Below are 16,677 nucleotides of genomic sequence, written 5' to 3'. Positions count from 1 at the left end.
TTCAAGTACACAACACAGTGGTTCAACATTCACCCATATTATCAAGTCCTTACCCACTCCAGTGTGGTCACTGTCCATCAACGTAACAAGATGTTACAGAATCATTAACTGTATTTTCTGTGCTGTACTACTGTCACTGTGACCAACCTATATTGTGACTGCAAATTATAATGCCCCTTAATCCCCTTCCCTCTGCCCCCCCAACCGTCCCCAACCCCTCTCCTTTAATAACCACTAGTCCTTTCTTGTTGTCTATGAGTCTGCTGTCATTTTGTTCCTTGTGTTTTGATTTGTTTTTATACTCCACAAATGATTGAAATCATTTGGTATTTGTCTGTCTCCATTTGGCTTGTTTCACTGAGCATAATACCCTCTAGCTCCATCTATGTTGTTGTAAATGGGAGGATTTCTTTTATTTTTTATGACAGCACCTTATTTTTTGTCAAATTCAAAAATACCTAATTTTCATCTTGCAAAACATGAGCACACTTTAAGTTAATTTGGAGAAATCTTTCTATACTCCTTTCAATATGTATTTTAATTGCAAATCAAAATAGGAGAAATCAGAAAAATAACTAAATTTAGCAAAAGGAGTCTTGTCCCCATACTTATATTTGTATAAAGTATATACACATAGAGTATTTATATATATAATAAAGTATTGCAACACATATATTATACAAGATACTATGTATGTGTACATTATACCTTTTAAAATATGAAAATAAACAACATCCTGTCATGCATTACATTTTCCTCAGCAATGCAGGTAGATGCTGAGAGATCATTCCTTCATGGTTGTTAAAAAATAGTTCAACCAAGTAAATTTGCAGATATAATTGACTTTATTAGACAATTCATGAATTGGGCAGAATCCTCTCTATCAAGTAGAGAGATGCTCCATTGAACTGCAGAAAAGAAAGGTTTTTAAAGGTACATAAGGAGCAGACAAAAAGGAAAATTATGAGCAAGGAATCATCCATTGTTTTAAATAAGGTTGCTCTCCTAAGAGATTCCCTTTCTCCACCTGATACTTAATGCTTGAGATTTCCGAGGATTCTGTTGTCAAGCTTCTCCTCTTTCCCTCACTTGTTAGGGTGAATGGTGATGAGATAAACTGCCACCAAATGAGCACCTTGACTATGATGGTGTGTTTCAACTAGGCAAACATCTTAAGAAAGTTCATTTGTGAATGTGTTATCTGGAGGGAGGATCTAAGAGATACCTGAGGTCCAGAGGGGTAAAGGGAATTATTCAGTAACATAGAGTGAAATTGTGTCAATTAGGAGTGAAGTTTGTGTTTCTTACTTCACTATCCAGTATTTTTCCTATCATACTACATTGGCCAATGTATTTATGGACGAAAATAATCTGATAACTGAGTGGTAATTTTCTCAGGGATGTAGATTGATATGAAAAAAAATCCATGAAAATAGAAGTTAAGAAATGTTGAATGCAGTAACTGAAGACAGAGTTATGTTTGGGTAAACCAAGAAGACTAGATTTGTGTACCCAACTTTTGGCAAAAGAGTGTTGGTCGCTCAGATCAACCACTAACAACTGACCCCAAACCCCAGATGCCTTCCTACAGCTCCTTGTGGTAGTTGTCTGTGGCCAGTCAATGGTGTTAGGATTGTCGGTTTTATTACCTTCATCCTCATTACCAAAACTACCACCACTGTGAAGAAGAATGTAACCAAAGAATGACTACCCATTTGTCACTTTGTCTAATTATTTACAAAAGACACAGGAATAATACCTACAAAACTTTGCGTTCATGTCTGAGAGGGTAGAGATGAATGTCAAACATTTTCCTCCTTTTCATTGCATCTTCTTTCTTCCTTTCTCTTTTCCTTCATAATAATGTGGACCTTCATAGTTGGCTATTATTAATAAAAACACCTTTATTACAAAGAAAAATATGAATTATGAAGCAAAACTATTAAAGGTTGACATATCCTTGAATGTTCCAGGAATGTGTCTGATTAGTAGAAATCTAACTAAGATTTCTCCTCCTCCCCCAAGTCCAAAGTATTTCAAGTGTTCCCAAATTCCTAATGAGGTGAGAATTATTTTGCCTTTGATTCTAGTGACCACTCATTCTTCATGCATTTGATCCTGTGCTGAATTCTGAGACATCACTGAATAAATTCCACCTACAGTTCTGGTCATTCTTCTGGCCAGTCTTGAAAGGATTCCCTTTTTCTACCTGATACTTAATGCTTGAGATTTCCTAGGATTCTGTTGTCAAGCTTCTCCCCTTTCCCTCACGTCTTAGGGTGAATGGTGATGAGATAAACTGCTGCCAAATGAGCACCTTGACTATGGTGGTATGTTTCAACTCCTTGAAGTTCTCTCTCTAGTCCTGGTCAGCCACATGCTCAAGCCAGAAAGCTCTTTTCTTTTGCTTTCCATATTCTATAATTTATAAGTCCTAAGAATTTGACCTCCTAACACTGTTTTAATCTATTCCTTAATCTCCATATTTCAGATCTTCTGTTAATGATATGGATACAGTATGTGCTGGTTATAAACCATTTGATGCTTTTCCAAAACACCTATTTTAAAAAATTAGTTATGTCTTTTAGTACACATGCTTTGATCAAATGTTCATTTATTCTAATTTATCAGAAAAATGGAAAAAATAGATAATACATGGAATAACCTGACTTGAATGTTTTGTGGAACAGTTAGTATAAATACTTTGACCTTTGTCTTGGCCCCTGAGGAGAAGAGTAAGTGTTAAGCTTTTCGGAATGGAGTTCTTACCCACAAAGAGTACATGCTATGCTGTCCTGGAGAAGCAGGGGGCCAATTCTGGCCCTGGCCACCAAGTCCCCAAAGATGTACCTTTACATGGCAACTACGCTGAGACACTCTGTAATCAGTAGTTCCATTATAGTGTACCCAGAGTACAGTACCATGTGTCTAAGTAGGAAGGAGTGTCTTTTCTCCCAGTGCTTCTTTGGGAGTGTTTATTTTCCCCATCCCTGAAGAAAACTATTACTCAGAGCAGAGAAAGAGCTCTGAGACTTTGATGTTAGGAAATATTATGTAGTGTCACATCACATTTAATTAATGACATGGGTTGCTAAACAGAGAATATGCATACTGCATGTATTGGTAGTGAGGAAATTTGCCCCTTGACACACAGTGTTAAGATTTAAAAACAGAAACAAACAAGATAGAAGTGAATAAGGTGCTGTTTTTTTTAATTGAAGTATCATTGATATACAGTCTTATATTGGTTTCAAGAATACAACACAGTGGTTCAACAGTGACCCATATTATTAAATCCTCACCCTCACCAGTGCGGTTACTGTCAACATAGGAAGATGTTACAGAACCATTGGATATATTATCCATGCTGTACTACCATCCCTGTGACCAGCTTACATTATGATTGAAATTTTCGTGCCCCTTTATCCCCCTCACCCTCCCCACACACCCATGCCAACCCCTCCGCCATGGTACCCACCGGTCATTTCTCAGTGTCTATGAGTCTACTGCTGTTTTGTTGCTTCTGTTTTGCTTGTTTTTTTAAAAGTTAGCTAGGGAATTATTGGTTTATGCCATAAAATCAAAGTAAGAGCCAGAGACAGAGCTGTATTCACCTGAATCTAAGGACTCCAGAGCAGTCCAAGGGCTGTTTCTTGTTTCTGCATCTCTCTGTATGTTGGCTCTGTTTTATCCATCTCATAGAGGAGAATATGGATTTGGGCAACTTGAGGGTTACATCCTTCTAGCTTGTGACCAGAGAGGAAAAGAAGGCAGGCCTGTTAGCTTCATGAGAAAATCCTAGGAAAGAATTCTGATTGGGTTGGGTGCCATGTGAACCCTGGTGCAGTGGTCGTGAGGTGTCTGAGGCACTATGACTGACTCAGCCTCACATGCATGTACCCCTGTGGTCAAGGCTTTAGGGTCTTTCACCAGAAAAGGGGTGGAGAAAGGGGGGACAGAGTTTTTAAAAATAGCCACCATTGTAAATAGATAAACAAACATGTTGTTATTAAAAACAAAACAACAATAATATAGACACCATAGCTAGTCCAGTAAAGATAAACAGATAAAATGAGTAATCAAAAAGGGACTTAAACATAGATATAATGGCAAACAAAGATTATTAGGAGAATATTATTCATAAAGCTGTGCTAGTATGTTTAATACCTTGATGAAATTATTTTTTTAGGATAATATAAATTATCAACATATGTTCAAGAATCTTCTTGCATAGGTGAGTTCTTTCAAGCCTTCGAAGAAAATAATTCCCATGATATATAAACTGTCGGTAGGAAAAGAATTTTATTTTAGTTTACAAGACTAGCATGATCCTGAGATAAAAAAAGAATAAAACACCACCCAAGAAAGCAAACAAAAAGCTATAGACTAGTTTAATGAATGAATATGTGTACAAGAACACTAAGTATTAAATCTAAATGAAATCTAGGAATATATTTAAAGAATAAATGCTGTGTTCAGGTGAGCTTTATTCCAAGTACACTGATGTAGTCTAATATAAAGAAGTCCATTAGTATCTATTATTTATTTCATCCCATCAACAGCATAAAATGCAGCAAAAATTACCATCTCATAGTTCAAATATAATCAAATTGTGGTCATGCTTAAAACAACCATGGCTTCCTATTGCTTTTACTATGAAGACAAAATTCCTTCATATACAAGATCCTATATGTCAGGCCTCTCTTCTCACTACAGTCTAATTTCCCCAGTGGTCTGACAGGAGCTCTGTATTCCAGCCCCACTGGCCTCTTTAATTCTTCACATGCGCTATGCTTCCATGTATCACAGAGGCTTTACACATGCTGTTCCCTCTCCCTATAACACTCTTCCCTCCCTTTTTGCTTAGAAAATGCCTCCTCTTCTTCAGATCTAATTTTACTCATTGCTTCCTCAAGGAACTTTTCCTTATGTCTAATCAGTCAAATCCTCCCTACTCCTGTGCTTTCAAATTACAGTGTTCATGTGAAGCACTTGGAGATCCTGTTAAAATGTAGATTCCTCTTTGGGAGGCCTAAAGGGGCTGGGGATTCTAATCCGAACAGACTCCCAAGCAAGTGGCCCATGAACCACATATTGTCACCCTTTTCTTCTTAGCACCTGTTGTGGTTGTACTTTTATGTTCAGTATGTGATTATCTGATTAGTATCTGTGTCCTCTGCTAGACTCTAAATAAGCTTTATGAGGGCAGAGACCATGTCTGTTTTGCTCACTGTTGTATCCAGTACACACTACAGGACCAGTCACATAGTAGGAGTTCAAAAGGTGTTTGCTGAATAAATGAGCACATGAGAAAAATGACATTATTTAGGGATATATTACAGGGGCATTTGATTAAAATATTTTTTGATAAAATTACCTGGTAAGTTGAGGCTAGAAAGTTCTCCTTGAATATGATAAATATGTACCTCCAATATTAAAGTGTATTATAAAGTTATAATAACTTTATAAAGTTACATCTTTATAAACATATGAAGTTATAATTTACTGTTATAATACCTTAATATATTTATTTTTTAAAATGAAATATAGTTGATAGACAATTAGCTTCAAGTATACAATACAACATAGTATTTCAACAGTTACCCATATTATTAAATCCTCATCCCCACTACTACAGATGCTTTCTGTCAACATAGGAAGATGTTACAGAATCATTGGTTATATTTTCCATGCTGTACTATCCCCAAGACCAACTTACATTATTATTGAGACTTCTTGTGCCGCTTTATCCCCCTCATGCTCCCCACCCACCTACCCCAACCCTCCCCCATGGTAACCACTAGTCACTTCTCAGTGTCTATGAGTCTACTGCTATTTTCTTCATTCTGGTTTGCTTTGTATTTATATGCCACAAATAAGTTACTTCCATGAGCATAATATCCTCTAGATCTTTCCATGTTGTCACAAATGGCAGGATTCCTTCCTTTTTTATGGATGAATAATATTCCATTGTGTATATGTACCACACATTCTTTATCCATTCATCTATTGATGGACACTTACATTGCTTCCATAACAATGGCTATTGTAAATAATGCTGAGATAAACATAGGGGTGCATATGTCTTTTTGAATCAGGGATTTTGTTTTCTTCAGGTAAATTCCTAGGAGTGGAATTACTGGGTCAAATGGTATTTCTATTTTTAGTTTTTTGAAGAACCTCCATATTGTTTTCCACAATGGCTGAACTAATTTACATTCCCACCAACAGTGTAGGAGGGTTCCCTTTTCTCCACAACCTCACCAATACTTGTTATATCTTGTCTCTTGGATAGTGGCTATTCTAGCTGGTGTGACGTGATACATCATTGTGATTTTGATTTGCATTTCCATGATGATTAGCAATGTGGAGCATCTTTTCATGTGCCTGTGGCCATCTGTATTTCTTTTTAGGAGAAATACCTGTTCATGTTCTCTTCCATTTTTAAATGGGTTATTTGTTCTTTTGATCTTGAGTCATGTGAGTTCTTTATATACTTTGGATGTTAAACCCTTATCAGATAAATCATTTATGAATATATTCTCCCATACTGTAGGTTGCCTTTTTGTTCTGCTGGTGGTGTCCTTTGCTATACAGAAGCTTTTTAGTTTGAAGCAGTCCCATTCATTTATTTTTGTTTTTGTTTCCCTTGCCCAAGGAGATGTGTCCAGGAAAAAACTGCTCATGCTTATGTTCAAGAGAGTTTTGCCTATGTTTTTTTTCTGAGTTTTATGGTTTCATGACTTATATTCAGATCTTTGCTCCATTTTGAGTTTACTTTTGTGTATGGAGTTAGACAGTAATCCAGTTTCATTCTCTTGCCTGTAGCTGTCCAGTTTTCCCAACACCAGTTATTGAAGAAGTTGTCTTTTCCCCATTGTATATTCATGGCTTCTTTATCATATATTAATTGACCATATATGTGTGGGTTTATATTTGGGCTCTCTATTCTGCTCTATTTACCTGTGTGTTTGTTCTTGTGCCAGTACTATATTATTTTGATTACTGTAGCTTTGTATTATATCTTGAAGTCATGGAGTATGGTCTATACTAGCCCCAGCTTTGTTCTTTTTTCTCAGGATTGCTCTGGCTATTCAGGGTCTTTTCTGGTTTCATATGAATTTTAGGATTATTTGCTGTAGTTGAAAAATGCTATTGGTATTTTGATAGGGATTGCATTGAATCGGCATGTTGTTTAACCAGCTTGTGTTTGTAAACTTTTACTTTTCTTTGTGTAATTTATTTCCAGTTTCATACCACTGTGCTTTGAGAAGTTGCTTGATACAATTTCAATCTTTTTTAATTTGTTGAAGCTCTTTTTGTAGTCTAGTATGTGATCTGTTCTGGAGAATGTTCCATGTATATTTGAGAAAAATGTGTACCCTGGCTGCTTTTGGGTGGAATGTTCTGTAGATATCTGTTAAGTTCATCTGATTTAATGTATTGTCCAGTGCCTCTGTTTTCTTATTTATTTTCTATCTGGTTGATCCATCTATTGGTGTGAGTGTGTGTTAAAGTATCCTAAAATGAATTTGTTGCAATCTATTTTTCCCTTTAATTCTGTTAACATTTGTTTTACATATTTAGGTGCTCCTGTGTTGGGTGCATATTTATGCAAAAGGTTGTATCCTCTTGGACTGACCCCTTTATCATTATGTAATGTCCTTTGCCTCTTGTTACTGTCTTTGTCTTGAAGCCTATTTTGTCTGATATAAGTACTGTTATAATAAGGCAATGTTATACAAACACAAGCACACCTAAATTAAAACAAGTATTGGGTGGACTATAAGCAAAATATGACACAATACTGTCATTTGGTAATAATGTGACATCAAAAAATGAAAATGCAGTGTACAGGATTGCAGAGTGTTGCTTCTACAATGTCATGTCAGCCCAGGCTAAGCACTCCAGTGAACTTAAGCACTCCAGTTCCTCTCTGAAATCTTCTGGTTTGAAAAACAGCATACGTTTTCTTCTTTGGAGCTACCATTATAAAGTTTTAATTCTCACATTGCATAGTAGTTTTATCCTGACAATATCATAACTACACCATTCATTTCTTAAGCTGTTAAATTTTTTTCCTCTGAAAGAAATTTTCTTTTTGAAGAAATATTTAATGATAATAAACTCAGGATGTGATTTTCAGATTTACAATTGCACAGAACTGTAAACACTGCATAAACCCTTGTGTGCTGCAGTGTATTGGCTTTTAAAGGCATTTCTGTGGATATATTTGTACATAAGTCTTATATTTGTAGTTAGAGAAGAACCTCACAGATAACCATCTCTTTGTTTTTACAAATGTAGCCTTAGAATTTAGTTCTGATAGACCAGTTGGAATGTTGTTTTATTTTTAATTAGGACTGGAGGTTTTAGGGGACTTAATTCACACTAGAAAGAATTTTGTGACTTCTCATTGTAAGTACTTATAGGCTAAAATTTTCCAAATCACTTAAAAAAATAGAATAGGTTATATAAGAATCCCAGTTTAATTCATGCTTGTTATAAAGTTGGGGTCCCTGAAATAAGCCTTTGGTAACTCGTGTTTTTGTGAGAATTTAAAAAGAATGAGATGCTTCTACTAGAGAAAAGTAAAACATAAATGTATACTATTTGGAGAACATAGGGGGAAATACTGAAAAATTACTCAATCAAATGGTCATTTTCCATTTTGAACTATTAATGGAGTAACTTTACTGTCTAGTAATAACCCATACCCTCTGTCACTTAAAGTAAGCACAATTCTTGCTGGCTGTTGGCAAATTTGGCTCTGTGATTCTGTATTGCATGTCAAGGTGGTGAATAGGAACAGTCTGGTCCAGCTGCCCCGCAGACTGAGCCTGTTCATTAGGGAAAAGGGCTCAGTGAGCAGACTCACAAAGACAAGCTGGGAAATAAAGCAAAGAACTTGCAGCTGCTGATCTTCAGCTGCCTCATTTAAGGGGCCTCAGATAAAGAATTCAATCTGTCCAAATAGCATGTTTTAAAAGACAATATAACACACCTGCCCACAAAGTATATGTGGAGGACTGCTGGGAGCTGGGTCTCCCATCATGAAGAACCAAATTCTTAGGATGCATTGGATTGTTATGTAAAGGCTATGTAGAAAAATTTTGATGCAGATTTTTATATAGAGTTGATATTTTAAAGTAATTTATCAAAATTGGAGTCCTATCAAAAGGGCTTCCTAATTCTATAGCTTAGCTGAGAATATTTTTATAACATCATATCCATGGCTTAAATTTAATAACCTTTAAAGACAATGACAATAAAGAGCATATCTTTGCTTTTGGTTGTTTTTCATCTTAATTCCTTTCCTCCGCTCTCCTCTATTTTTAACATAAATTGCATAGAGAGAGACTGGATTATTAACCACTAAAATGTAGCCATTCAGGAGAGGGGAGAATATAATTTCCCCTTTTCAAAACAGAATGATTCAGGATCTAGGTTTACAGAAAAGCATCTTTTATTTAATTATAGAACCATGGTTCATGTTTGAAGATCTCTCTGCTGTCATTGTCTTTTCTGAGGCTTCATATATCTGATCATGCATCTGACCTTTCTGATTAAGATCAGCCTGGGGACAACTCCAGATTTTAGTCTTCAAATCTTATCTTGCTCAGAATGTGACAAATCCTTCCCTTCAGAGCAGTAACCCAATCAGCCCCTCATATTAGCTCTGGTTTAAATGTGTAATCTCAAGGTCTCATTTCTGCTCTGCACCCTCATGTTTAACCATACCCTCATTCTCAATATGCCTGTAGTTTTTCTAGTGTAATGCCAGTTTTGAAGAAAACTTAAGAATCAAAATGTCAAATTATTGCTGTTCGTTGAAAACATCTAATTTTATTGTTACCTCTGTTAATAGTATGAAAGAATACTCAATTTGTCTGAGGAGCATGTCAACTTTAGTTAATTCCATAGGAAATCCAAGGATTCTCCCATTATTTGCATATACTCCAAGAGCCAAATGAAATCTTTTGGTTTCCACCATGTAGAAAACACTTGGTTTCTACTGTATACATATAGGATGTGTTCAAGACTCAGGTGCATTATTTATTAACAATTCCTTTGGATCTCCTAGACCTCTCATCCATAGATGTCTATCACTGAGGTCTGTATATTTTAGAAATTTGAATGTCAACATTATTCTTCTTGGAATAAATGAAGGGACTCTGTGGGTGTGAGTTGTGCCTGGTTGCTAAGAATATCTAATCAGATTGCATTGCTATAGCAACAGTGTTGCTAGGGCTTTAAAGTTTCCCTGCAATCAGTTGGAATTCATAAGTGAAAGACATTGTTTATCTCAGTGGTATTTTAAAGTGATCTTTTAGGAACTGAGATCCCCAATGAACTGCACTCTAGTTTATGATTAGTTCAGAGTATATCATCTATATTACCATAATTTAACAGCCTGTTGTTCAGTGTTTTGATTTTATAGACACAGTCTAATTCAAGGTCATTTCCATCTGACTCTTCCAAGGACTCACAAAGTAGCCAGACCATCAATCACTGCACATTGATTATTTGAAAAGTATCATTTCATATTTGTCCCACTTTCTCACTGAAAGGCTCTAAAAACTATATTAGTGTTTAGATGTCTCTCTGTGCCAAAATGAAAATAGCTTTATTTTTCCTAATTATAGTAGTATTACCTCTTATTTAAAATGCATACATTTTAAAAAACATAAAACAGTTAAGATCGTCCAAAACTAATTACTCTTTGCATCTTGTGTAAGAATCATGCATATCCACAATTGTTAAATAATGAGATAAACTGTGCTTTCCCTTGGCAGTGTGTTTTAAAGGTAATTTTACATTGGATTTTAAAACTGTCTTCATATTTGCTCTGTTATAGATCTGAATACTTTGCCCCCAACCCCCGCAAGTACACTTACCACATTGAAGGAAGCAGGTATTAGTTTTAAAGTGAAAGCCTCTATGTTTACTAAATATCTGCTCTGCCCTATTCCAAGATGTATTCAAAATGTTTGGTTTAAAGATTTTGTTAATTGCCATCTTAATGGAACATAAAATCAGTATATTTTCTTGTTTTAGTCACTAAACTTTTGAATGAGGGAAAGAGATTGTCTGATTGTTTCATTTCAACTTTGTAATGTAGAATTTGATTCAGTTTAAGAAACTAAATAACTACATAATTTTAATAAATTGAGCACTGAAGCCTGGATGGCCAATTGTAGGTTAGCTGAATATGGGGTTGAATGAGGCATGAACTATAAGGAACAGTATCTGTCTGTGGTTTGTCATTTCACAGAGACCCAGAAATGAAAAATAAAACAAAATCTTCGAAGATTTCATAGGATGGCTGGCTGATCAATAAAGTCAGAGCCTCTTATGGACCTAAGAGAGTAGTAAGAGTCCACATTTTTCATGAACTAAGTATGTGCCAGGCACTGTTGTATACGAGTTTTGTTACTCACTTTAACTTTATGATACCATGTGAGGGCTCTGTTGTTACTCCCATTCTACAGATAAGAATGCTAAGGCAGAGTAAAGTTGAGTAACTTCCTAAAGTTGTGTGACAACTAAGTATCAGAGCCAAAATTCAAACCTGGGTGTATACTTCCAGAGCCCTCCTTTAAAAACACTGTGCTTTGCTCTAGGGGATACTGGCTGGTTTTTTAGGCTAAACCGCTGGATTGGGGTGTTCATGACCCATGACTTCACTGACAGTTTTGCTGGTGCGGAAACTTGCTTTTGTTTGTGTTTTGTCAGTTCATCCACAGATGCACTGTCTTTAGTAGTTTGCTCACAATGAGTAAATGTACAGTGCATGGATTTATGAAGCACTTAAATCATTTACAAAGGAAGATCCAACTTTTTCAGAAATGTAGACTTGTCATCTCCACAGAGCACACCTAATTTTCTTTGCATAAGTCTACTCAAGGAACCCAATAACAAATCAGAAAGTTTGAGTGAAAATGGAGCTAGAATAAATATTTCTTGAAGTAAGGTTCCATTTCCATTGTATCTGATTTTCTTTAATTCTAGGAATGAATATATTGCTCTCAGGGAAAGAAATGTCATCTAAGATCAAAGCACTTGCTCTTCACAATAGGACTGATATAAACTACCCAAGTTATTGGTATTAACTGGCTCTTCTTCATGTATGAGCTCACCTTATGTTATGATAAATGACAATTCACTTCTTCATTTGAGGAAGTTAAGGCAGTATTACAAAGTGGTTTGGGACCATAGCTTCTGCATGCCAACAGACTGGGTTCAATCCTGACTTTGCCACTTAATAGCTGAGTGCCTTTGGGGAAACGTCTTCTCTAAGCCTCAGTTTTCTCATCTTTATAAGTGGAAATAATCAGTAACTCTCTGCTATAGAGTGAGTGTGCCCCCACCCGCCCAGATTTGTGTGTTGAAACCTAATGCCTAAGGTGATGGTGTTAGAAGGGGCCTTTGGGGGATGGTTAGGTTATGAGAGTGGAGCCCTCATGAATGGGATTAGTGCCCTTATAAAGAGATCCTGGAGACCTGCCTTGCCTCTTCTGCCACTGAGGGTAGCATGAGACTTCAGCAGCTGCAACCCCAAAGAGGGATCTCACCAGAATCCCACTGTGTTAGAACTCTGACCTTGGATTTCCTGCCTCCAGAATATGAGAAATAAAGTTTTGTTAATAAGCCATCTAATCTGTATTACTTTATTACAGCAGCTTGAGTGGACTGTCTCTAAAAGTTATTTCAAAGGTTAAATAAGAAATAATATATACAGCACTTACTACTGTGCCAGTCACATAGAGCCTCTTAATACAAGAGAGCTGCTACTCTTGTCATATTGGTCATATTTGGGAGATATCATTACTGTAAATGGGGATCATATAACATAATACTTATTGCTTATGGAGCAGGTTTAAAGAAATTGTTAGATTAGAAATAGCCTTGGTTCCTTATAGTATGTGACTTTTGGCAACTCCCAACCTCTTTTATGCCTAATTTTCTCTGTCTTTGAGGATAGAACAATACCTAACTTTCAAGGCTGTGATAAAGTTGAAGGATAAGATGAGAATACACTTAGCTCAGAACCCTAAATAAATTGTAGTGACTTTTTTAATAGTGTGACTGGTTGACATTTCAAAAGGTCTTGTTTTCCTGAGCATTGCCTAAACGTTGAGAACATCTAACCTGTAGTCCTCTATGTACTTTTTATTACATCTTCAGTCGTTGAACTAAACATTGTGATTTAATGTATTCATGAGGTCATTCATAATATTGGTATAGTTCATTTCTGTTTTTGCTCCCTTCAGTTTTTGTTGCCCTGAGCTCTACTTTATAAGAAATGAAAAGTATATTTGTTGAGGGATCACATTGAACTGTGTTCCATTTTCATTGCAAACTGCTGGTCTAATTATAATTGTTATGTAGAGTGCCATTTCACAAAAGAATTTACAAGTCTCATGAAAACCTGACAGATTTTGAATTCCCAATTGTGTATATTTTCTTTGGTCATGTTTTAGACTTTCACAAATTTTTGCTCATATATTTCCTAGAGAGTTGAAGACAATTCAATGTAAATTTAAATGGTTTTGCTCAAGGTTTGAGGGATAACATCTTGTACATTTGGGGAGACAAGCAGATGATTAATTAGGAGACAATGATATGGCTTTTAAAGGCCAATATTAGGAAAACACACACAAACTTAAGAACAAAGATGTAAAGGCATTCAAGAGAATCATCAGAGAAAATTCTCCTTGTGTAGCTTTGTTTTTTACAAATTCCAGTAGAGGGCGTGTTTTCTGTCATTGCAGACATTTAGGGAGTGGCCAAGAGGTCTTAGAGAAATAGAAGCCTCATCTGGTATGTGGTCTTTGATGGACATTTTTATTGTCCAGGAAGCACAAACTCTTGGTTCTTCATTCACCAAGTTTCTGCTCAACAACTCGTAATTCATATGCCAAGTGGTGATGCAAGACAGTTTTGGTGGAATGGCAAATTGTCATGCTGTTTCTGACAACTGCCCATTCCATTTTCAGCTCTCCAACCATCTCCTGGTGCTCTTCCTTCAGTTTCACCTTCTTTGCTGAAGGCCATCTTGGCCCAAAGGACTAAGATACTAATGAAGTCACAGGCTGCTAGTGTGTGACCTCCCTCTGCCTGCTGTGCCAAGAGCCCTGACCCATCCTGCCCACTGTAGGGTTTGTACTATTTAAAAAGGCTGCCTTGAAGACACAAAGGAATGAAAAATTGTCCAATAGGAAAAATAGGTCCAAGGTAGCAGTGAGGAAAGGAAGCTCGATTCTAGTTTTGCAGAGACCACCTACATATTCTGCCAGAGAGGCTGCGCATGGAGAGGTTGTGGGGAGAGAGTGAGGATGAGCACGTTAGAGAACCTGCTTTGCTGCTGCTGTCACCCACGCCCTAATGAGCCTGTGGCTTGGAAGAGTGTGGCTTGTGCCTGACCTGACTGCCCTACCAAACATCAACTTGGAGGGCTTGGAGGCCATGTCTCCATATCCCAAGCCTGACTTCTCTTCTAGCAGGTGAACAAGAATTATCATTAGCAATCTCTGCATCCCCTTCACTTCATTTCCAAGCAAGTGACACACTTAGAAACATGACACATACTTTTGAAAAAGTTGTGGGCACCTATAATAAATAAATAAATAAGCTCTTAATATAATAAACCAACAAACAGCTCTTAATTTTGAATTTGTGTCCCAGATAGTTTTGTAGCTGATTTTGGACCTCTGTGCATGCTGCTGGATTTTCTTTTGCAAGGGTTTTTCATTCTGTTTCATTTATCTAAATGTTAAACTAATTTCATATTCCTTGAGTACATTATATAGTTTAAAATTTCCCAACCACCCATTTCACTTTCCAGAAATGTCTGAGGTATGTGGAAACTGTGACTTGCTCAGCTTTCAATTATATATTGACAATATGAGCTCTGAAAAAAAATAGAAAAGAAACACTGTAGCCCAGTGTGCTGCTTATATAACATAGTAGTCTTTGATGTTTTTAAAGAGAAGGTTCTGCAAGATTGAAGCCTCACTATGGCTGTCATAGGAAAGGCAAACCAACACTGAAGAAATTAGAGCAATGGTACATTTTTGAAGACTCTGCATTTACTTAATGGACTCTCTTCATGAAGTATGCTGCAACTATAAATCTTTCAGAAACCTGCATTATTTCAATTCCATCCAAACCTTGGATTTGCATCTGTTAATATCATGTAGATTTTCACACGGACGTTTAATGCTCCAGTTGTTTGAAGTGCCCTTGAAAATGAATTAGAAAAACATGGCTAACAAAGGCTGAATTTTAGCTGCAGCACGCAGTTTTTGTGGAAACCCGTTAGCTAGACACTCTGAGCTGATAGTATATGATGCAGTGAAATCCATACCAATTGCTCTGAAAAGCTTACTCTCCTTGCCATCTTTCCAGTGTCAAATGACCCATTAGACCTGATCCTCATGTTGAAACATTCATTTTCCAAATAATTGGATGTGGTGGGTGTAGGAGGAAAGGGCTGCTGAGGCCCTCCTTATGCGGATTTAATGGGATACAAAGAACAAAAGTTCAAAGTAACACGTGCGAAAACAATGGGAATTTATCGCAATTCTCAATGCGCTTCCCTTGAAAACAAGATGAAATGTTTAGTGCATTAGATTTTCAAAGAGTGCTTTAGTTGTCAGTCAGTCTCGATGTCTGTGTGTTCACACTGATGAGACCAGGGTTCTGCAGCCAGAGGCAACCGGCTGAAGTTAATGATATACAACACAGGCAACTTGACAGCAAGTCATTTTACAAAGCTAGTGGTTTTGACTTGGAGAAAATGTGAAGTTAAGTGTACCTTGGATTATGGGCCATACTAATCATTGACCATCAATCGAAACACCAATTTACAATTAAAATGCGTGGTTTTAGTTTGGTAGAAAAATCTCTAAGGAATCATTGTATTAAGAATCTACGTCATAGGAGCAGGTCACATTTTTTTAGGATAAAAGCCTGTGTGAATGGAAGAGAATTTAAATCATTCTTCAAGCACTTGCACCCAGAGTGTTAAGTGAGATAATTTTTGAAGGCCACAGCCAAGGCTAACCAAGGCAAAACTGTAAGGAATGTATCAGTTCTAGCATCAGCTTGGTTTCCCCTCCTGTTACCCCACGGAAGTGCAGGCGCCTGAGGCATAGGTGGTGCTTCTCCAGGCGTCCCATCCTGGTTCAGTCACCAACAGGCACCTGCATCCTTTCAGATCGTCCTGCAGGGCTCACTGGAGGCTGGCACCATTCTTCACTCTCCCCATTTCCTCGGGACGTGAATGAACAGAGTTTGGTTGGTGATTCTTACAAGGTTATCAGTTCCTTGTGTTAATTCTACAGTTCTCTGTGATTATGGATTATTTCTTTTATCTAAGTTGACACATAAATCTAAAGTGAAGCTGAATATCCTAAAATAATTAGCTTATCCCCAGATTACCAACTGAGGGGAGCTACATGTCTTCCTTATTCTTGAACATTTATAATAGGATTTCAAAGCTTCTTATTTAAGTTAGCAATTAATGATACGTGTACATAATTTAATGTACTGTAGGAGGTTTTAAAAATTTAAAAATATCCCCAGTTAAAAATATTTTGTATTCCTCAATAATATTTAGTTAAAAGTTCTCATTACTTTTCTGTCACTATACATGGAGTTGTAACATGCACA

Source organism: Manis javanica, chromosome 5 (genome assembly GCF_040802235.1).
Source record: "Manis javanica isolate MJ-LG chromosome 5, MJ_LKY, whole genome shotgun sequence".
NCBI classification, from domain to species: Eukaryota; Metazoa; Chordata; class Mammalia; order Pholidota; family Manidae; genus Manis; species Manis javanica.
The sequence above is the reverse complement of the archived record's forward strand: the minus strand, read 5'-3'. Positions refer to the sequence as shown.